General features: G+C 49.1%; 1 protein-coding gene across 2 annotated transcripts in view; it reads left to right on the forward strand.

Moving 5' to 3' along the window:
- Nucleotides 1-7,410: 7,410 nt before the first annotated feature.
- The window catches only part of LOC105691546, a 97,149-nt gene continuing 80,651 nt past the window's right edge, over nt 7,411-23,908 (forward strand). Inside the window, exon 1 of one of the 2 annotated variants that reach the window (XM_048658366.1) lies at nt 7,411-8,903. The gene's annotated coding sequence lies outside the window, so the exon portion shown is untranslated. The remainder of the gene's footprint in view (nt 8,904-23,908) is intronic. The other variant, XM_012410079.3, reaches the window with a different exon arrangement.

Genomic DNA, 23,908 nt, shown 5'->3' on the forward strand with positions numbered 1-23,908 from the left:
ATTATTGCTGTCATTCCTTTTTTTTTCCTCTAATTTTTGTTAATTTTATTTTTCAACGGAGTCGCTAATTGCAGCAGCGCTCCCTGGTTCGTATCGCGTGCGAAGACTGTTGTTGCATTTCCTCGGGGAAAGAGAGAGAGAAAAAAAAAAACACGGTCGGGGGGTTGCATACGTATGCACAGGCATTTAAACACGTCTCCCGGGGTATGTGAGCCGGTGGTGCAGACGTGAGCCTTTGCACGATGCTGGCTAACGAGAAGATGTACGCTCTGAAACGAGCCGGTAAGGGCGCGGGATGCCGGCGAGGAGATGAGAGGAGGGGTAGGGCGGTTGGAAAAAAAAAAAAAAAAACAAAAAAAAACGAAGAAAATTATCAAAAGAACGGAACGAAACGAGACGAAACGAAACGCTCGGAGGTAAAAACAAAACGGAGCTGCCGAATACACGTATACGTATACGCGTCTCAGATTTTTTCCGACCCCGTTCCCGGTTCATTAGCTCCCGATGGAACCTTGATTTTCGACTCCCATCTGGAGTCGCTCTACCGTGCCCGATGCCCTGCCCTGTCTCGTCGATTAAAGCACGCCGACCCGGGGGACGTCGCGACGGCTTTCGCCGTTATTATACGTGTAACGGCGATGGAAACGGGAGGACGGAACTCCGGAGGAGATCAAGGGCGATTCGAGGAAGAGAGAGAGCGGCAGAGAAGGCCAGATATAAATTACAAATCGACGTTCAAGGTTGAAACGGGGGGCGGGGGGGGGGGGGAGTCACGAACGAAAACGTTCTTCCCCGCCGTTCGTCGCACACCACGCGCGCCCCGAGATGAAAATTGGCGCGTGCGGTCCCTCTCCGTTTCACTCCGAGCGTCGGGGGCGAAAGAATCAACGCGCTCCCCGTCCCCTTCGGTAGTTCGCGCGATTATCGTCGTCGCGTACCCCGGCGAATTCATCGGCGGTCTCCGCACGGACGTTGCACCGAGGGGCGTACGTCGACTGCGGGATAGGATGTAGGCGGGTGCGGTACACGGGAAACTTGTGCAGCACTTCGTTTCCATGAATTATTGGCAGCTCGCAGTTCCGTTCTGACCGTATCTACCTACAGGTAGACGAAACTTACTCTCTCGGTGCATGCCTGCGTGTTTGTTGATATTCAACCTGCACCCTCGGAGTCTCTAAAACTTGGGGGAAAACACACGGAACTATATCCAGCGGCAGCCGCGAATAAACCCTGCACCGCGTATCACCTCTACGTGTATCCTCTCGTCTATGAACGGACATCGGAACCTGTATATACAATGTATAAAGCCACGTCTGTGCGAAATCCAACCAATGTTTATCGATGTGAATTTATAGGTCGACGAAGGGTATTCCCATTTCTACCGGTTTGTTTTTCATTCCCGAATGCAGAGTGAACGGAAAAAAATGATACCGCGACAAAAATTATCTACCTCTTGCCTTTCCCTGTAATAAACGTAAAATATACTCCGGGTGCTCCGTCTTCGCTCCGTAAACAAGCGAAGGGAAAAAGAGTTAGAGAGTTCGCCTGGATCTTCCAAACTGAATTCCCGGTAGCTTGAATTTTACAAGTTAGTTTGTGGCTACCGAGTGCGCCCCGCCCGCTGGATTATAACGTGAAATAAAAAAGAGAAAAAGAAGGGGGAGGGGAGAAAATACTAAACCCACCGGAGAGACGAAGGAGTTCAAATTGCCGTCGTATACTCACGCGTCAAAACAATTTACGCTGCCGAGGATCACTCGGAATCACTCTTTCTTCGCCTCGCCGGTGCATCCCGAGCTTTTTTATTTTCCCTCCCGCTTTTTATGGGTGTACAAAAATACGGATGCGTTTCAAGATTTCGGAAGACTGTCCGCGAGAAGAATGTCGCGTGGTATTTTTTTTTTTTTTTTTCTTTTTTTCTCCTTCACGCCCCAACTGCACAAACTCCTTTCCATCTTTCCAAGTACCCCGATAGACGCGCGAACGTTGCAGGGAGCTTAAATACCATTCGGATCTTCGGCGGTGATAAAAAACGGGCCATAGAACATCGCGCGTCGTGACGCCCGGTGGTTAGGCCAGGCGACGTCTTCTTGTAGCGCGAGGCGAGGCGAGGCCGTAAGGTGGAAAGTGGGGCGAGGACGACGACGCCCCTGCGCGCAAAGCCACCTCGGAAGCTTCGAGCTTTGGGTTTCGGGCTCTGGGCTCTGGGATTCCGGCTCTCCTCCGAGCCCCGGTTCATTCTCTGACGAGAAGGGGCCAGGTGTTAAGGATGTCTGTAACGGTCCAACGCCCCGACAACCCCGAGGTTACGGATAGAGACAAGGGTGCTGAGACATATTTTTAGCGTTATATACACCCAACTATTCGGGGGACCCCCGCCAACCCGAAAAACCCGACACCTCGTCTCTCCCGACAACCCTCGGCGCGGCCAAAGGGAGAACGAGAAAAAGAAAATGAAGAAAAAGAAGAAGAAAAAGAGGAGATATCGGAGAGAAGAAAATGAGCGGAGCGTGCGCCTCGCAGTCTTTAGCGTCTATTTTCAGGGTGTCTGTATCGTAGGAATCAAGCCACGTCCCTGCCGACTCGAATGGGAGCGTAGGTCCGTCGTCGCTCCGTATTTTCACCGCGCGCTCCGAAAACTTGAGCATAAGCTGCACCTATACTTAGCGCAATGCTCGCGGTAAACGCTCCGAGAGACAGGAACGCGCGTTAACGAGTGGCTAATTCCCAATTGGGCCTTTCCAAGTTTACCGAAGGGAAAGTTATAGCATCTCTCTCCCTCTCCCTTTCCCTCTGCCTCTCCCTCTCGCTCTTCGCTTCCAACGAAATTACTTCGAGCGCAAGGGACAGAGGTGGAGAGCGGACTGCCCCCCGACTATTGAGCCCTAAGATTTTCTCTAGATTGCTCGTTAAGTCTCTCGCAACCATTAACAGCGGCGCTAGTTTCTAAACAACTCGCTGCGACACCGTAATAAGATACCCCCGTCTATTTGCTCGGATGTCCCATATCGTGCCTTAATTCGAGACAATCAGTCCTCAGCCGCGCCTCGCCTCGCTTCGCCGAAAGAAAACACACTTTGCCTCGAGAACTTTCGGTCACTCCGACCGTCCGACGTACAGCAATTGTCAGTTTCTACGTCGAGCTACAGTGAAAACCATCGGTGCGATTTTTTCGTCGAATCACCTTCTGTACACAGGCTGGTTCGTCCGCGTTCAACGAGAGGGGGAAATCGGGCGATCGGTTCGTGTTCTCGTCGTTGTTCCAAAGGAATATTCGAAAATTGGACGAGATTTTTTACACCAACGAGCGTACGATGTGCAACCAGAATCGCGATCGGATAGCGAAAAATTTCGCTCCTGCTCTTGGAATCGCGAGGCCCACCGAGGGCGTATCGGGAATTCTAATTTCGTTTCCGAGCGTTCGTTTTGTCTGAAAAAATGTATCGTAGAAAAAAAGCGCCGTACACATAGTATTAGATTTCCCCGTGGCGTATTCCGCACCCGGTGAAAAGTTGTTGGGCGAAAAGAAAAAAAAAAAAAAAAAGAAAAAAGGTGGCGGCGGCGGCGGCGGCGGCGTAGGAACATTTTGGTTACCCAGCAAAACTGGCGACGAGCGATTGAAACCGATGAGAGTCACCTTCCAGATATATTCGGATGATAAAACTCTGTCAGTGATGAATGGTCCGATAGACAGGCGGATAATGCGGATGTTCGATCTTCGCTCCGGTCACACAGTCGACGGTGGTTCCGTAAATTCGACGAAAAAAGTTTGATTAAAAATTTATATTCCATGTAGACTCCCCGGAGCTTTTCCCTCCCGTATTGACCCCGACACGCGACGTATCCCTACGACACGGTATTATATCCGCACTCGCGTAGTTCTACCGCGGGTTATAATTTTCTGCATAAAATCAAACGATTCAAATTATACCTGCGAACGTTACGAACTCGTACGCGCGTTCCGTCGCCTCGCCGTTATACCTGCGTATAATCGCGAATTCAACGAAATTTAAATGAAAAGTGGAAATGAGGAAGGAAAACGCGTCACGTCGTTGTAATTCCGGCCCGTACAGCGTGGGGGTGAAAAGCTCACCGGGTATGAAATGACTGTTATTATCAGCGAGCGCGGTTAGTAATTATCAATTAGCGAAATCGTCCGCGTACCTATAATACAAGCCTGCGTACATAATTCCGTGCCTAAAATGCGTAACGGCGCGGTATACGCCACGCCACGCGTCGCGTACACGAAATCCCCGCGGAAAACACGTGAAAAATGTAAGGGGGAAAAATCCGAAGGGTTTCGCCTCGCGACTTCGCGAGTCCGCCGAACTCGCGAGCCGAAAACACACTCGAGAAATCTTCGAGACGAGATCCCCGTCGTTAGCCTAATTTCCACCCCGTCGCTATTTGTCCACGCTTCTAACCGGGTGGTCGAAAGTAAGCGATTAACGGGGCGGTGTTTGAGCGACTACCGAGGCACAAATTTACCCCACACAAATACACGAGTCGCTTATTTTGTTCGTTCGATTCGATTTCCCCGGTCCGTCCGCGTCGGTCGTTCGCATCGACGAGTTCACGCGTCCCGAATACACCGACTCGTGGCGGGGGTTGTAAACGAAACTATTTCATTTCGTCGGTCTATTTTTTTCTCTCGCTCGAAAGATGTTTGAACCGACTAATTGCGAGGCGCACGAATATAGAACGAATTAGGAACCCGCGGAGTGGGAATAAAAATAAGAATAAAATAAACACCGAGAGGGCGTAAACAGGATGTTGGAAAAGCGACGCGCGTTGCGGGTTGATCGACGGGATCTATTTACAGGGTGTCTGCGATACGGTATGAGGTGGCTTAATCTTTCCTGTATATGTATACCTACTACGGTTCGCGCGTAGAAATTAATGACCCTTCGTTCGGTGCGATGTTATCTTTTTTATTGGTTACTCCGACTCAGTTTACGAGGTATGACGCGCTGCGAGCGTGGGCTTTGAAAAAATCAAAACAACCGAAGTCGTACGACATTCTGGTCGTCCTTTCCAAGTCGACGTCGCTAGAATCGGCGAAGCGAAATGTGAGCCGTGAATCAAAAAAAGAAAAAAAAAAGAAAAAAATAATTGGCGACAATTGGAGGAAATTAAGCCCGGATACTCGATCCACGGTGTGGACGTGTCATCGATCGGATGTCGTACGAGGTTCGTCGATGTTGTATCGGAAAAATTAAGAAAACCGGGGTCGTCCGATTGGGGGGATGAATATAAAATACCGTGGCGCCCTAATGTTCGTGCATAAAATACTGGCGTGCATATTACATGTCGGGGGGGTGGGGGAAAAGGTGAGCGGACGTTATATCGAAAAACCTTGCTACCTGCGGTAACACCGGCGCGGACCGTGTACAGGCGAAGAAAGGTGCGACTCGGAAGGGACGGGAAATAATATTATTTATCAATCTTCGAGGGCAATGGCGACGGCGTTGCGCACACCGGCGCGGCACACGTGTGCTACCGCTACACACCGTTCCGTACGTACGTCTATAATGCATCCTTGGGGGAGGATCGGGGGAAGGGGATACGTGCCCCGAGTTACGATGGGACGAGACTTGGAAGTTAGTCTTCCTTCAAGACCGCTCTTTACATTTTCTACCTCCGCATAACTGCAGCCTACCCGGTCCGCTCTAGCCGATGCAATTTCGAAGAAAAAATTCAGCCGAAAGATTTACCGACTCTACTTTCAAATTTATCGCACGAATAATTGCCGTTCAATCAGCGACGCCGAGATCGCGTAACTTTCTCAGCATCAGTTTTCAGATGACTCGTGGAAAAAGGAACCGCAACTTTTCGATTCGATAGGGACATGCGACCGATGTCACCTGCGGTATATTTTACTCGAATGTCACATAACGTTGTCACGTCCGTCGTACGAGCAAGACGCTCCTACGACTTAATTGGCGCCTCCGGTGATCAGAAATCCATCTCTTCCGCATGGCGAGTCTAATTATTACTCGTCATCTCGGCGGCGAAGTCCACGCGTGAAGGAGCGTTCGCTTTGTTACTTTCATTTCATTCGCATTGCCGCGTAATCGATTTCCCAGAGATATTCCGTATCTACGAATATCCGTCGCGATTGTCGCGAGCGCTTCTCTTCTCCTCCGTCTCGTCGAACTTTTTATCGGGACGAATGAAAATTCACGCGGGGACGAAGAAACGTTCGAATTCTTTTACTTATTTTTATTCCCCGCGTTGACTCGGCGACTGCGACGGGAGTCGGGCGCCCGGTCGAAGGGAGGGGGACGATTCGAGCTCGTTCGGCTTTCGGCCTTTTCGAAACCGTAATACTACCCTGAGCGGAAACTGTGTATTGAAAAATCTGTTGGTCTAAGAACCGCGTGAAATATCGTCCCCCTTCCATCGAATTCGTTGAGAATCGGATGGAAAGGTCCCACCTTGGGGTGAGGGGCGCGGCGATCGGACGTGTGTTGGGATACGTAGGTGCGCGTATACGGAGATGTGTAAATGGGTCGGTATATACGCGGCGTACACGGGTTTCGCGTCGTGGCCCCGCCAAGGTATACAGCGGAGAGAGCGGAGCCTTTGGGAAAAGCTCCGACGTAGCGAGAAAACGATCAGATTACCATTTTTTAGCTCTTCGCGCGAAACCCCAACAAGTAATTCTGTGTTTTCAATCTTGGCGAATGACACGGAAAAGCCAGGAGCGGCGCACCTCGAACCGACAATATATTGTCCAAGCGATTCGCTCCCCTCGATGCCGACGGTGTGACTAAACATTCCAAACTACGGTCAAGTTCAACGGGTGAGCTAGCTTTCTCGCGATCATCTCGATCCGCGCTCCGCGTCACCCCCCAACCGATACCCGACCGCCGCGGTTTCTTCGATTCCATCCCTGATTGTGAGCCGAAGGATCGCTCGAACGATGCCCCGACAGAAGTCAAACACCGGGGCGATACCGGTGCCCCGGTCGCGCGAAATAGCGAGGGGCACGGCGGTGGGTTGCCCACCGAAAGCGAATTCTCGCGGTGGAGATCGATTCGCGGTGCAACCGCGTCTTCGGGGAAAAAATGATCCAATCGGGGCGGATGGTTCGACTCGAATTTCGCACTATTGAAAGGAAAAACTCCGGGGCTTTACGGTGTCGTCCCTCGCGCGTTGCGATCGGCGTAACGCGAATCGCGCGACGACTCGCACCCTCGCGCGGACGATCCCCCGAGGGTTCGTTGTTTTTTTCGTTGTTTTTTCTCGTTTTTTTTCTTTTCTCGGAGATGCACCCCGTGGCCCGACGCATCTCGTCTCGGGGTGGTGGTGAATGTCCGAAGTGTGGCTCCTCCGGGTGGGGGGTGCCGGTACCAGCGCGTCGGTAGGCGTCGGGACGCCTGCTCGGAATTCAGTCCGACCCGGACGTCGAAGCTATCCGCGCGCAGGGAGCGAGCTTCAGTTTTGGTCGAGGTTTTCAGTCGCGTTGTAGGTCGGAAGCTCGACTCGCAAGCTCGTCGTCGCGTACGTTCGCAGAGGAGTCGACGACGACGTTCGATAGGAAGCCCGCGACCCGCCAATCTTTGGCGTAAAGCACAGTCCACACCGAGGGCGCTACGCGAAGTCCGCCGGAGCGACCGCAGGGGGTGAACATTCGTCGAGGGGTCGCGACGAGTCGCGGAGCGTAAAAAAGGAAAAACGGAAAACGGGAATCGGGATACGAGATTTCAAAGCTGCTGCTGCCGTTGACGCTGCGGCGAGAGGGAGGGCAGAGAGTGAGGAGAAACGCATTTAAGAATCGTAAACTCCAACGGGATCGATAACACGCGACGAACCCGAGGTGGTTCGCCTTGGGCAGAGGATACCCCGTCTACATTCCGCCACCGCCGATGTTGATGCTGTTGATGCTTTCGTTCGTCGCACTCCACAGATTTTCCGTAGTCTCCTAACACTCCGATACATATTCATCATTTCGTCGTACGTTTCGCCAACGTGTTGTATGCTTTCAAGGAATACGCGTTTACGTGAAAAAGTGCTCAGGTGATGGTTTTTTTTTCTTCTACGAACGCCCACGTACTCTAATGGTTCGTCGGATAGGATTCCGCCCGTCGTTCCTATTCCCGCAAAAAAGCTAACGAAAAATAGTTAAACTTCGAAAAAAAAATAAATAAATAATAATAAAACAAAGGACTGAATCGCCCGAGAAATACGAACAGACAAACGGAACTGGATAACAAAATAAACGGAAAAAAGTGATATGCCACTTTCAAACGATACTCCTCGATATCTGCCGAAGATTTTTCTCCCGAGGACGTTGAACTCTGAAACGGAGTCGCGGTTGATAAACTGAAGTTAATGCGTTCACGCGATAAGAATGTGAATGAAGTTCTGACGAGTCGATAGTATTTTTGAAAATCTGCAATTGCTGAACAGCGTCAAAAGGAACCGAAAGAAACTACGGAGAAAAGAAAAGAACGGGAATCGAGTGAAGGAATTTTGGGGAAAGAAGAAAGTCAAAATTTACCTTTAAAGAATTATTTGTGAACAAAACTTCGCGCGAGCCAAATAAGAAGCGGAGGCGTCGTATTATAAAATTCAGGTAGTGTGTCATAAACCTGTTGAAAAAAATCGAAAGAAAAAATAATCTTTCAGTGAGTGTTTATAATTATATGTGATTGTCTCATTTGCTGCACCTATATCTACTGTAACTGCGACTGCATCGTATAATTGTGACGTCTTCTGTACATATAACATCCTTGTGTCTGTGACGTCTATGACCCTTATCTCTGTTATATCCGTCTAATTAATTAACCAATTAATTAACCAATCGATCAAACAGAAGGAAAGCGAAAGAAAAAGAGTATTTCTTTTGTGGCTTCTGTCGTCCCGTATGTGACAAACAACGCAGAGAGAGAAAAAACGTAAGTAGTCGTTATGCATGGAGCTGATAATATCCACTGCAGTCGACCATCTATCGACGATACGAGCACTCCGAATGAAAATAAAAAACGAAAGAATATCACGCGACGATTCTCTTCCATTTAGCGAGCGCACGAGGAGAGAATAATATCCGACAGGGGGGCGGGGGGGTGGGGGGGGGAATCCGATCGCACGATCGCCGATCGTACGTGGTACCGCGGTAGCCGCTCTTGACGTCGATCATTACGCGTGCACCGCGATTCTTTCCTCCAGCAAAATTCTCCAGGGGTCGAAATACGATAAACGTTGATCGTGTAGGGGTATTACGTGAAAACGTGTAGCGCTCAGGTATAGGTATACGCCGTATAACGCGAGGTACGCCTTTGTCGGGAGAAGGTGGAAAGCTGGAAATTGCGGAACGACAGAGAGAGCGAGCGATAAATCCCCTTGATAGATTTACCCCCGCAGGCCGACCCGGAGAGAACCGGTGCAACGTTGGCTACAATCTACCTATGATATCGCGTTTCGCTGTTCGCGTGTACGCGACGTACGGACCCACGTAACGATTCCACTCACACGCGGTGGACGAACGACCGCGGAGCGTCGCCGAACGGGGGGGATCCAACGTCTATCCACCGATCGGTGAAAATCTTTCGCCTGGTGTGAAACCGCGAAACAAATGGGAAAAAAAGTGTCGGGTCCCTACGGGTTGCGGACAATCCCGTGGAACGGACGGAGCGGAAGGGTGAGGTGACGAGGAAGAGGAAGCAGAAATCACCGGTTCAATTTGATCGTTAATGTTTGGCGAGCAGCCAGCGCGATAATTTGGCGCAATGAACGATTCCGCGTCCTGGCGGCTTTCATTTTATTATTTTCTATCCCGTAACCGCTGTCCCGGTACAGCTGCGGATAGTGGAAGCTATGCAGCCGATATGCGGCCCGCGGCTAACCTTCCCGGTTACAAATTTCGCCGTAGGCTTTGCGCCATCAACGTTCGGCGCCAGTTTTCCTACCCCGTCCATATACATACATCTGTAACAGTTTCGTGGCCGCGCCGCAGGTAGATAACCGTGACGCAGTTCGTTCCCTAGTTCCGACATGCGGCAAAATGGAACGAGCGGAGAGAGGAACCGGTGCCCCGCATTCCCATGACCGGGACCTCGAAAGACGCACGCCGATTTCGCGCGACACCCGGACCGTCGGTCTTCGCAATTCCCCGAATACGGCGCGCGGAGTTCCCGGTTGTTTCACTTTGTACACCGTCGAACCCGAAGCCGCCGATGTCGGCGGAGCGTTTATTGACTCGCGGATGCGGCGGGCATTTCGGTGTTCTCCAGTCGATATTCTCATCCCCCGCGAAAAGACAGACGGAGGATGAGACGGAGCAAGAGAGCAAACGGGGGGTGGAGGAAGGGGGGGGGGGTCTTCGGGGGACCGGAGACAATTATCCTTCCGATGGCGGAGAAGACATTCGTAGCCCGGGTGGTGCAACGGGCGTGGTTACGTTGCTACGTGCGGCGATTGTTCGCGTAGATGTACGCCTCGTATCTATCCGCATACCTGTGCCGCGTGTACGTGCGAGGCTTCGTTGTGTTACACCCGACGCGCGTTGTGTCGACGAATACACGTAGGAGCGGCGTGTAGTTTGAGAATCAGTACCGCCGCAGCTCGGAATTCGTATGAAAACGGAGCGTGTGGGTCGAGGGTATAGGTAGGTACGTATTTACGCGGTTGGATACGGAGTGAACCGTCGCAGTCGTTGTCGTTGTCGTTGGACGCAAACAGCTCCGCGCATTGTGCAAAGGCCTTATCTGGATCGGATACAGCGTATGAACGTAGGTACGAGCGACGTACACGTATATAACGGCGTGTCTCTCGCGGACATCCGCCGACCGCGCGCACAGTCGTCGGGGTTGAATGTGTGCATTAAAACCAGAGGCTACGACAACCTTCCTTCCTTCCTTCCTCCTCGTATTTCCTTTCTCATTTTTGACGCTATCGCGAACGCTTGATCAAAATTTCAGACACACCTCGGTCGCAGTTGTACGTGTACCGTACATATTCACCGTCGCCTCGCCTCGTCTACGCGGGAATGAAACACGAGAGGCACGGCGGGCGGACGAAAACAAAGGAGTATATTTTTAAAAAAGACACAAACGAACGAGGCGCGTTTCGAATGATGAACAGAAGTCGGTCCTTCGTATTTTCTTTTTTCTTTCTCCTTCTCTTTCTTGACCACCCTGTACGTACACGTACGCGTTACTAAATTACGGGACCGCCTTCGCAATCAGCTGCTTTACCCAATTGTAACTCGTTGAAGAGGTTCTCCCGTTCCGTCCCCGTCTCTCTGTCGTCCTCTCTCTCCCCCTCCGTAGGTTCTTATTTGAATAATTTCCAATCGTTTCGGTGAATGACGTGTCTACGTGTAGGTACGCAATTACGCGTCGCGCATTACGGTACACTACACACGGTACACGACGTTCTCGAGGATAACGATACCGTTGACGATCCTTTGTTTTTTTTTTTTTTTTTTTCATCAAATCGGCGAGATTCGATACGCAAAATTATCTCCGATCACCGGGCGAGTTTAACTCTCGGCCAAGTCGTGCCTGGCCTGGGGAAAATTTGCGCCGGTCGGTTCGTTCGGGAGAGGCTTCAGTTCGAAGTGAACGGATCCGGAGCCGAGAGAGCTGCCGCTCGAGTATAGAGCGTGAAAAAAGTTTTTCGTTTATGAAAAATGCAGCGAGTGAGTTTATGGGAATGATGTGAATTTTTCATCGCGCGTAGCTGCTTTCTCCCCTCCCCTCCGCTCCTCAGTTTCCTCCACCTTCACGCTTTACACCCCAGTCAAAGTCTGCCACCTTCTTCTTTTTTCCCTTACCCCGTGCAGCTGAGTTACTTCTGACGGCTTTCTTCTGTGTAGGCGTATATTTCAGAAACAAAACTTTCGACTAGAAACTTATATTCACCCCCGCCACCCCCGCCACCCCCGCCACCCCCGCCACCTCGCTCCCCTCCTCGCCCCTTTCTCTTTGAAAAGTTACCCCCATACATCTCCTCATCTTCTTCTTCTTCTTCTTCTTCTTCTTCGCCGTCGCTGTAATCCCAACACTCTTTTCGACGCAACACTTTCACCGCGTTCGGGCTTAATAAACCGCGCGCGCGACCTCGACGCGACGAAAAAGCTCTTCTCGACTCGGCTATGACACACCGATACACCGAAATTGTTCACACCACCAGCCCCGAATAGCGGACAAAAGTCTCCCAAGACGACGACGACAGGTGCGAAAAGTAATGATGATATCATGGAAAGTATCGTCGCTCGGTTCGGAGGGGGCAAAAACGAGAGGGAAAAAATGATAAATATAAGCCCCGAGGATATACTGCTGACGAGAAATGATGCCCACGTGTCACGGCGAGTCGAAAATTTTTAGAAAAACTTCGCAACGTCGGATCGGGAATTCGAAATCCCCGACGGCCTCCGATTTTTCGGATCGTTTGTATACCGCATTGCCACACTCGTACGTACGGTACGTACTACAGATTTCGCAAGTTTCTTTCCACCGAATGGCGAGAGTTTGCTCGTACAAGCGAACACCTCGCAACTATACGTGACGACGAGGTGCAGGTGCATCTGGGAATTTTCACTCGGATATACCCGATCGCGTGTAAGATCAGTTCGTTAGCTTCCCACTTTGGAAATACGTGCGAGAGCCGGAACTTGGCTATTGGTTTCTCGGGTTGGCGCTCCACGCGAAAAACGAGAAAACGGAACAAGAAAAGACCATCGCCGAGCATCGCCGGAAGATTACTTCATTATTCCCGCAGACGACGACCAAGTTGATCGCTCACGTTTCCGTCCAGATAATCGATCGATCTCGGTTTCCGAAACGCCGAGTCGTCGTTCTTTTTTTCAATTCCAACGAGGATCATCCTCCCCGTTCACTTCTGTATTCTTGTATCGAGCGGAGAATATTTTTTAACATTCCTCTCGTACCTGTCGCACGGAGGGAAGCGTTGAAATTAGAATTTCCAATCTCCAGTTCTCGGTGTACCCGATACATCTACTTATATACCTCCGTACGGTTACTTATCGTCGGGCGAACTTCCGACGCAAGAAACAAAAACTTTCGATTTTAAACACACGAGCAACCCTCGACGTCGGCCCGAGCTTTATGATGTCTGACTGCACCGAGCGCGCTCCGCGATGATCTTGCCTCTCTCCACCGAATATCTCTACGGAATATTAATGCGAAATATTATAAGCCACGAAACCCTGGCATACCAAGTATTATAATCCTCCGCAGCATCTCTCCCGTATAACCTCGTAGAGGAGACGCGCGGCGGCGGGACGAGCAACGTAAAAAATATCAGAAAAAAGCGACGGTAAAAAAGAGAACAAAAAAAAAAAAAAAACAACTCACCTGTAAGAAACGACGGCGTAATTCTCCCGGAGGTCGCGAGAATTTTCCGAGCAGCCCTTTCGAACACTCTCGCGCGTATCCGTCGCTCGTGATATTACCAAATTTCCCGATTTATTTCGGTAAATCGTGAGATGAATCGACTCGAAACACTCGGACGGTCTGATGTCGAGAATAAGTTTGGTGGAAATTTTTCAAACCGCGGTTACCGCGTCACGATTCTGAATCGAAAGACTGGAATAAAAAAGCAAAAGAAGGAGTTTCGAGCATCCTGCACGGGGCCGTATAATGGGCGCGGGTCCATCAGCTCGGAGCTGGGTGTGTACCGTCCTCTGAAAACCAGCCGAAGATGTTGGAGATAGATTTTTTTCAAAGAGATCCTCCCTGTCCGCTCTTTCATCCCCTCTTCCCCCTGTCCCCTGGGACGCGGCAGGCGTATAGGCCCGGGACCGAGAGATTGAATGGACTCGGAAGGCGTCCCCTTTTAGGGCAGGTGCGAGCGTTTACCTGTACTTCGGAGGTAGAAAGGTAGAAAGGACGGTACAGTCCCTCGAAAAAGACTATCGGGTCCCGCGGGTTGGAGCGCATCTCGCTTCGGAAGTAAAGGAAATCGAGAGAACGGAGGAATCGTGCGATTCTCGCGAGACGCTACGCGCGAGTCAATGAACGAGTACAACCGAATCCGCGGTCGAGGACGACGGGGAGCGGAGGAAGACTCTGGATTCCGAGGTTCGCGTTTATTTCCTTTTTCGGGAACGAAGAAGACCCCTCGTGGGAGATATCCGAGCGTTTCTTCGCTCCTTCGCTTCTTTACTTTTCCGTTTTCTCTCTCTCTTTTTTTTTTTTCTTTTCCTTTTTTCTCTCGTACACTCGAGAGAAGAAGCTCGAATCAGCTGGTGAGAATACGGTAAAGACGGTGGGGGCGTCGAAGCTGTAGGCACCGATGAACATCTACGAGGGTAGATTTTGTAAACGTCCCCCGAGGTTCCTCGCCCCCGTTTTCTTCCGTCTCTTCTTTCCACGTTCGCTCTCTCGCTTCCCAGCCTCTCTCTCCGCAAAAATCCCAACCCACCCTCCCTCGTCAAATCTTCTTCGACGCGCTGCAGATGCCGCCGATCGAGCCACGCGCTTTATATTCACCTCAAATCATGCATATTTAATCAAAGCCGCACGCTCCTTCGATTCAGTTCCAAAGAATTACACGTCGCTCTGATCACAGCCCACGCCGCTGTTGCAAAATCCGACCCTCCGTTTTTATAGCGGCGATTTTTTACTTTTTGAATTCCATTCGAATTCACCCGCAGCGAGCGTAGCGCTTACAATATTTTGGTTTCCACATACCCGTCAACTATCGCCAAATCCACGAGCCGTTCCCCCAGAGCTTTCGATCCTCTTCCTCTTCGGTACAAAAAGTTTGCCATAGTATTTTTGGGTTTTAAGTGCCAAAGCAATCGCGACTGAAGTAGCAGCGCGCGAATGCGATGCGGTTGGACGAATTACATGGAAAAACGTCTCGAAAGTTTCTTTCAAAGAATTTCCTCTCGCACGTTGAAAGTGAGAGAATTCTTTCCCCGCGAACGTGAGAGATTCGTATTTTATTTAAATTCATTCTTCGTGAAAATCCGAGCCATACGCTCGACGTGTTTTTTATTCCACGATTTCGTTGTTCATTCCTCGTCTCTCTAATGATATAAGGAAACTGGGCGGTTATCGCGAGTGAACCGGTGCAGAGTGGCCGGGGTGTAAAAAAACCTCGAATCGACGAGGACGATTCGCTCGCTATTTTATTAGTCAACCGTCAACAAGAGCCACGAGCCCATATTCCCTTCCGTTAATCGCCTGCCATTTCATTTAACGGGGTATAAACTTGCCTCGACGACATTCAACCCCATCGTCCCCTTCTCGCACCTCGCCATAATCGCACAGTTACCGAAGCTTACATTTAATCTAAACATTTTCATCGCGCCCACTACAAAACACAACAACTCTCCATGCGATAAACTACGATACGACTGACAAAACGCTTGAAGTAAATCGAAAGAATTCAGAGACTACGCGGGTAAAGTGTTTGATTCGGCGGTAAGAAATTATAACGATAAACGAATCGTCGAAATAGAATAATAATCGAATCTATCGGGCGGAAGTACGTGCGAAAGTTTTTAATCCGAAGTTAGAAGCTGATTGGTTTTCCCTTCCCCCGGATATTACCGCGAAACAAATCGAGTCACCGCCGTGTGCGAGATCCCATAAGAGAAAAATATTGAATTTATTCTTCGCTCTGAATCAGCGTACTTGATTCGAAGTGGTTGAACATAAATATGCGCCGGTGATTAGGGGCTTCCAAAAATCCATGGAAATCATGTGGTGTGATCACCGGTATGGCGATGTGTGTGACCTATGGGTACGAATGTAAAAAGTAAGAAAAAATGGACAATATTTGTAACAACCTCCGCAAAATTTGTCTCGCGTGAGCGTAAAAGTTGGAAAATAATAACGCGCGAACGACGAATAAATTAAATGAGAGAACAGGTTTCCGTTATAGATCACTTTGATACCCATCTCTGCAGGGATTATCCGTATAGTCTCCATAATCCATAATAGATACCTACCTATGCATGCACGGCGAGAGACGAGCGACGGTCTATATCGGATTTGTGTTTCGATTTTTTCTCCTCCTTTTCGCTTTCTCCTTTTTCCACATTTTTTTTTCTAAGGTTACCGAATCTCCCCATTCCTGGCGGTCCCTGCGGGGGCGGGGAAATATTTATAAAGGTTTTGGATTATGTAAAAGAGGTGTTAACGCCCTGTGGAGTTCGTGCAGCGTGCATCGTTGTGCATAGATATAGGTGCACATAAAATACACAATTTTCTACGTATAGTACTACGTGTGAGAGAAATAAAAATAAATGAAAATAAATATACACGAGAGACGTGCAACCGATGCAAGCTGAGGTCGATGTAAATCCCCGCGCGCTTCTAAGTTCTTTCATGGAATAAAATCGAAATAGAAATAGAAAAATTGGAGGTTGAAAAAAAAGCGAGAAGAGAAAAAATAGGTACCTGTAGAGTGAAAAGATATTTTTACGTCGGCAAAAAAGGTAACTTGGAATAGTATTTTGACCGAATCGAGAGCAGTACGAAATACCTATATCGGAAATCGGTGGTAGAAATTAATAATGATTCTCGTAACCTTGATGTTTCATCCTCATACGAATTCCGACGAGACGAGTATTTTTCGAACAATGGATGATTAGAAGAAGCGAGATTGGAATCGTTCTGACCAGAAATTTTTCAAATTGAAACCTTTTTTCTTCCGTTTCTCTGGAAACTCCAGACGTTTGATACACCTGTGGTTTTAATACCGTACAAATTCACCGAAATATAATATACAGGTGAGGAAAATAAAGAAGGAAAGTAAAAGGAGGAAATAAATTGAGGGAAAGCGAGTAATGTGTACGTAGAGAAAGTAAAAAAAAAAAGGTAACAAAGTCGTCAAAGGCTGCGAGTCCTGCAATATAGGAAAGGAAAGACGAGCCGTAATAATATAGGTAGCCGGTGAGTTTCGAGGTAGAGAAATTAGGAGAAGAAGAGGAGCAGAGAGGAGAGAAGAGTGCCGCTGTTGGTGCCGGAGCCTGTGGTGGTAGTGGGTCGTTAGCTAGCGCCACCGTAAAATTAATTACGCCTCGAAACTGTCTTAATTAAAAATGTGTCCGCCACCCATCAACCCACAGCCAACTCTTCGCTTCCGTCTCTCTCTTTCTCTCTTTGTTTCCTATCTCTCTCTCTCTCTCTCCCTCTCTCTCTCCCTCTCTCTTCGTACCGTCATAATCATACGCGGACGCAATTATTATGCGATTTTTTCACGCACAAGATTTTCCGTGGGCATGAAATACGGCGTCGTTTTTCCCGAACCTCGCGGATCGTCGCAAATTATATTTCGATAGAATTGTCGCAATTGTCATTGGAAATTAAAACAGAATATAACCGTGCCGACTTTTAAGTCCGTAGTTTTAAAACGAGATAAATCGTCGCTCGAATACATAAATTCTCGATCCACTTCGTCGTCGTATTTTTGCGGCAAATCTCCTAGAACTCGTTCATTCAGCCCGTGCTCCAAACTGACCGGTTTTTCGAGCCCACCTTGTACATTATCTATCCCGGGTGGTAGACTCCGGGGGACTTTCGCGAGCTCCTTCTTGTTTTCCCGCGTTCACCTGCACCTGACAGGAACTCCCCTACCGTTCACCCGTTCTCTCCTTTGCCCTTCGAAGGCACGCTTCGCTTGCGAATACGAAATACGTATTATCCGTATCTTCGTGCGCACAACGTATAGGTAGACGGGCAGGGGGTACCCATCGGTTGTCATCCACCACCTATATTCATTCGTCCCTGGTGCGGCGTGCGTGGGACACCTCTACGCGTGTGACAAGCACACGTCGTCGTCGTTCCTCATGGTACGCCTCGCGGGAACGCCCGAGGCGGGGCGTTTTCGAGCTTTCGCTGCGAGGGGAAGATTCATCGTGTGTATTACACGTGGATACGCCGCGTCTATACCGACCGAAGAGTATTTCGGTTAATATATGTGGTTGTAACCCGGCGTGCGGGGTTCTCCCTCCCTCGCCTTCTCACTTTGCCAAGTCGCTGTCCCACCAGCGACAACGAGAGCGATAAGGTCCTTTGCGAGAAACGTAGAAATATTCTGGCTCCTTCGTAGGATCGCTGCCGAAGTCGTTCGGACGGTACATCGTTTCTTTGTTTTTCGATTCTACGAAACAAAGAAGGATTATCGAAATTATTTATATATTATGGTCCTTCCCTCCGTTTCCTTTTTCCATCCGAAAAGAAATAGTATACAAGGTAGTTTGTTATGATGAAACCGAGAAACTGTGATGAAAAGAGTTGGCACGCGGAGTATCAACAACAGCTGCAGAGCAGCATCCGATTTCTCGGTTACCCTGCGTTATTAATGAAGGAAGCTTACCAGCCGCGAAAAACATGCACGAATTCGTTCCACCCTCTTGTTTCCTATCACTCCGTATTTTTTCCCCCTATTTTTCTTTCGCCTTCCTCCCGTACGCGAACGTACGCACGATTATAAACGTCGGTGGCGAATTACACGTGGCGATCGTTGACCGAACGAAACGCGATTATTGACGTTCGTTGTACCGAGTAATTAGTGCCTTATCGAAGACAATTAAACCGTCTTGCGTCGTGTTAAACAGAGTGGCTTACCAATCCGTAATTGGATAACGGTCGGACACGGAAGTGACCCGCCGTTTGCGCCGGTCGCTTGCCTACGTAGGCATTTGCGCCAACGTGTACACCTGTACTTGTACCAGATATACGGGCGCACACGCCGAAACACGCGGAAGGCGGTCGATGAAACGAGGGAAATTATTTCCTCGACTACAAGCGCGGCTCTACGCTTTCGTGCGAGAGGTCCTCGCAGGAGAATCGGGGAGTCGAAGCGAGATCGCGGTCCGATTTTTAACGTTCAAATTTCGTTCGCGAGCCTCGGTAACTTTTTCATCAAGATTCGACAACGAATTGTGAAATTATTCGTTCGCAGAAACGTCGAGCTTTTGGCGATATAACGACGCACGTGGTACTTTGCACCAGGCCCTCCCAGGTACATACGAGGGACGAAAGTGGGGAGCGACGATCCGGTACGATAATATTTAAATGGGCGAACGTTTTCACACCGACCAGACTCCCCGATTCTTCCGCGAGAAGCTTCGGAGGGAAAGCGCGGTTTACGGTTATACCGTAGTTACAGGGAGACCCCGGTCGGCGTTGGGTAAGCAGTCGCCTAGCCGCCCCGACGACCGATCGGGTCGGGCGCGAACTGCCCTTAAGTAATCCGGTAATCCTGTTGTGCCAAATCTTTTAGGTGACCACTTACGTGGGCGTTAGAGTCCGGCGTAAATATTTACCCGTTGTAACCCACCCCTTCGCTCTCGAGCCCGGCGACGATGACGCGTTGTATTATAAACACGCCCGCGATACGATCGTTGCCACGCGGTCTTCGGGTTCCGACTTTCGATTGATATCGTACGTACGTACAGCGTAACGAAGAAAAAGAAAAAGAAATACCCGACGATGGGAACTAGTTTTCACGACGAAGCAAATCCGGCCGCATTTGCTTGCGAGTTTAACGATTAGGGTTTGTTTTTTCCTCCGCCGTGTATACACTTTACCGTATCTGTTGTATGCGGCTTCGCGGATGGATAATACGAGGGTGGTGAAAGGCGATTACAAAGGTACATAATCGTACGTATAAAACAGGATGCCACTGTGCGTAGCGAAGGAAACCTCGTAGATGACAGATTTGTGGAACACCGGGATTGCTCGCGTCGAATTAAAATAGGAGAGCCAAGTTTTGTTTAATTCATTCGGTGTTTTCTTTCCATTGCATCGTCGATTCCGCGTCCCGAAATACGCCGCGATGAAATATGAAATCATCGCGCGTGTTCGAGATAACAACGGTAGCAATGATAAAAACCAAACGAGAACTTTATGAAAAGCTAACACCGCGTGTGTAGGGTTTCTAAAGAGGTTTGTAAAACTGAAATAGGTCGTGCGAAAAAGAAGTGGGGATAGACATCTATGTAGAGAAGAGATTGGAGCAAATATAAGAGGGTTTAATCCCTCCCCATACAGAAGCTGCTTACAACGTAACACGGGAATCACTTGCGAGGGGATCTAATATTACCTCAGTCTAGCGTTTTATAACAATTTACCAATTTATTTCCAGTCTCGATCCTTTCACTCCTCCTTCTACTTTCTTCTGCCGTTGTTATCATAATTTTTTTATCGTCCGCACATCGCGGCGTTTTGCTTGGATCGCATGTTATTAAATATTGACAAAAAGAATCAGCTTCACAGAGCATTCCACGTCCAACGGGCTACCTTTTTCAAAATAGTTTTCCAACTTGATGAAAAAATTTTTGTGGTCCTGAGGGGTCTCAGAAACCATGCTCAGACCGCTTATAACCGTTGAAAGTCCCCCTACGAGCTACGAATTAATCCTATCGAGATATCCTTGACTATTTTCACTTTTTAGATCTATAAATCGGCGATTACTCGATCAATTTTATAGATAGATCAATTTTACTCGCGGATTCGAATTCCCGAGATCAAAATACGTAAGAATATCGTATAAAACCCAATTAAAAAAAATATCGATTTTTGACCTCAAAATCGAAAAAACTCCAAGGGGTACCCCTTTGGATTTTTTCGATTTTCGGGCCAAAAATGAAGTATTTTTAAAATCGATTGTATGAGACTTTCCTATTCTATTTTGACCCCAGCAACACGAATCCGTTGGCCAAATTGAGCTACGAATTTTTCCTACCGAGATATCTCTCTATTTTACTACTCGAAAAAGTGAAAAATTGGCAATGATTCGATAAATTTTGTATATAGATCAATAGAGCTTGTGAATTCGGATTCCTGGGATCAAACTGCATTTGGATATCGTAGAAGACTTGAGAGAAATTTTTTCTCCAATTTCCGCCTGAATTTTGATAAAAATCCAACCAATTTTGAATCAACGATTTCTTATCGACCGGATGAAAGTTTTTCGTTCAGAGATAATCGTAAAAAGTCCGCACCTTCTATTCGTTTAAGTCAAAGTAAACGCATCTCTATTATCGGAGACGGGCAGAAGCGGCCGGACCAAAAAGGACAGGGACCGATCTCCAACACAAATATTATTCCGAAAAATTGGATTACCCTTATCAGAAGACGTCACACCACGCCCGCGAAACCTCCGACGCGCCCGCCATTTTACTACATTCCCTCCCCCGCTTCGTTTTTTAGTTCGCCTCGCTTCTTCTCCCCATTTCCGATTCCAACTCAAATATTTTTATCCGTTTCAAACCGTTTCGGGAGGAATTCAATTTTTATTTTCGCAAACACGGAATTAAAAAAGTCATCAAAGTACGAAGAAAGAAGATGAAAAATGTCACCGCCGCGGCGCGCGCGCGGGTGGTGAGCATTCGTCGGAACCATAGGGAGAGGTGATAATTTCCCGAAGACGATTACAATACCGACCATCTATAGGGTCGTTAAAATATATTCGATAAACTCTCGGTCCATCCGGAAACAGCTCGAAATACGTGTCCGAAAGATTACCATACGTGTAATTCGAAAACTTTCGAGGATCCGAAGGGCCCTGGAACGGGTTGAATATAAATTTCGTCGACTTTTTCTCGCGTTGAAAGAGGCATCGGTGCCGAGGACCCAGCCAGCCCGGTGTTCGCTCGGACGAGGATTCTCCCCGATCGGAGGGAATACAGCGACGCGCAGAGGGCGTGAGTTTGGATTATCGGTTCAAAGTGATCGCACTCCGCGCACGGGGTGCGATCGTCGTCGCGTATCCTCCGGAGCAGGTATACGCCACCGATATCGCTGCGGTACGGACACGCTTCGTACGGGTACGGGTTAACAAAGTTTCCCATGGAGATTGGAGATCGTAACCGTGTACCGCGTAGGTACGCAGCGACGTACACGCCTATAGAATACAAACGGGATATCTGGGTGAAGGTACACCCGTAGCATGCGTTCTATCTGTACCGGTACATAACGTTCAACGGTCGGCAACAGTTGTTGAAGCCACGTGAGGTATAACTATAGGTATATCGTACCTTAACGCGAGCCTCGAACAAGGGTCGTTCTCGGATAGAATATAATAGATATCCACATACGTTGCTCTTTACCTTACTATTACTATACACGCCGACGGGGTGCGGCGCAGGGGGTTCGTTTCCACCGCGTGTAGGCCTAGTAATGATGGGATTAAAATACACCCTTCAACGTTGCCGTCGCCGCTACCGCTTCTGCTCTACGTTGTGCCTACGCCGCGCGTCAAAACGTCGAACCAGATTTCAAAACGACGCACTCCGCCGTGCGGTGTTTCAATTTTTCGCGTTCGAACCAATTGATCCGAATCAAAATAACAATTATCGCAATCAGAAAATACGCCTCGCAATTTTCCGAAAATTATTCCCGAGTCTCGACGCGAGCGGGGCAACGTTTCGTTGGGAATTTTCCGATTTTCATCCCTTGGACTCGTTGTCCGTCGCTACAATCGTGGGGGTTTCATCGTTCGAAAGTTGAGATATACCTGCGCCATTTTCCGCAATCGCTTCGGCGAGGACGGGCCACTAAATATTATCGTCACACGAAGGGATACCTCGTCTCCGATAGGCTAAAGTTTTTGAATAAAATTACCGTTAAGAAATTCGTCAACTGATACCGGCGAGGGGGGATGAGAGGACGGCGCGAGTGCCAGAAGCTATGTATACAGATATATTATAGGTACAGGGGTTTCCGGTGCCGGATCCCCGGAAGTTTCAAGTGCGAGATTTGCATACAAAGATACTCTCATTTCTCCTTCTTTTCATTCTCCTCTCTCTCTCTCGTTCGTCGTCGTCGTCCTCCCGCGGTCTTCTTCTTTCTTCTTTTCTCGTCCACCGCGCGCGTGTCGTTCCCGCGGGAGCGGTCCAAAACTTGGCCAACAACTTTCTATTCGCATTTTTACGGTTCCTCGGAGAAGATGGGTCTCCGAGGCGTGCCAGATGATAAGAGAGACTAATTTTCTACCCACTTTATGCACGCCCGTGTCATAATTCATCGGCGCGCGGGGGTGGCGAGCCAGCTTCGCGTCGCGCGTATACTTACGTCTCGCGGCTACGTCCGCATTCTGGACGTGTGTTATTTCCGGGGTACTCGACGTACCGGGCCCACCCACCCTGCGTACGTACGGTGATTGAGATTTTCCGCGTTCCCTCGACGAGAAGCGAAGCGCGGAATCGATGAATTTTCATTTTTCCCCCACAAACGGCAATTAAATGTTCGCAACGGCGCGGCGTGACGCGGGAACTTCAAACGGTCCGAATTCTCGCAGGGGTTGGAGGGGCGTGTGCCTATAGCGCTCTTTGACTTCTACACGGATTGAAAATACGTGAATCCGATCGGGGACGGTTATGTGTATCTATACCCGATAATATGCGGGTATTACGTGGAAGGTACAGACCCGTGCGAACGAGTACAGAGCACCCTCACCTATCGCCCCCCGAGCCCACCCGAGGGATCGGCGGAACGGAGGAGGCGAGGAGAAGGAGGAGGAGAAGGAGAAGGCAGTTTACCTTGATCTTTGTGGCAAATATTGGATCTCCAGATCGGGTAAGAATTTTGGATATTGCTTGTATATACAAGCCAATCCGGAATCGGGCCCGAGGCGATCCTTTGAAGATTTCTCGGATGATGCGAGACCGCCGAAGAGTCGAGTCACGGACATTTTATGCGATATACGAATCCGTCCGTCGGGCAACGCGCTTAAGGAGAGCGACCGTTAAATGCATTCCTGCGCCAAGTTTGAGGGGAGTAAAATATATTCAGCTATTCGTTCGCCGGAGATTTCGTTATACCTATAACGTAGATACAGATATACTCGTAGGTCTGCCTAATACCCGCCAGTCGGAGCTCTTCGATTTATTTCATCGAATGCATTCGAATTCGAATTCGCAAGTTCACGAATTTCAAATTCCGCGAGTACAATGGTCGTCTCTGCGTACCCACCC

The sequence above is a fragment of the Athalia rosae genome, chromosome 1 (genome assembly GCF_917208135.1).
Source record: "Athalia rosae chromosome 1, iyAthRosa1.1, whole genome shotgun sequence".
Lineage (NCBI taxonomy): Eukaryota > Metazoa > Arthropoda > Insecta > Hymenoptera > Athaliidae > Athalia > Athalia rosae.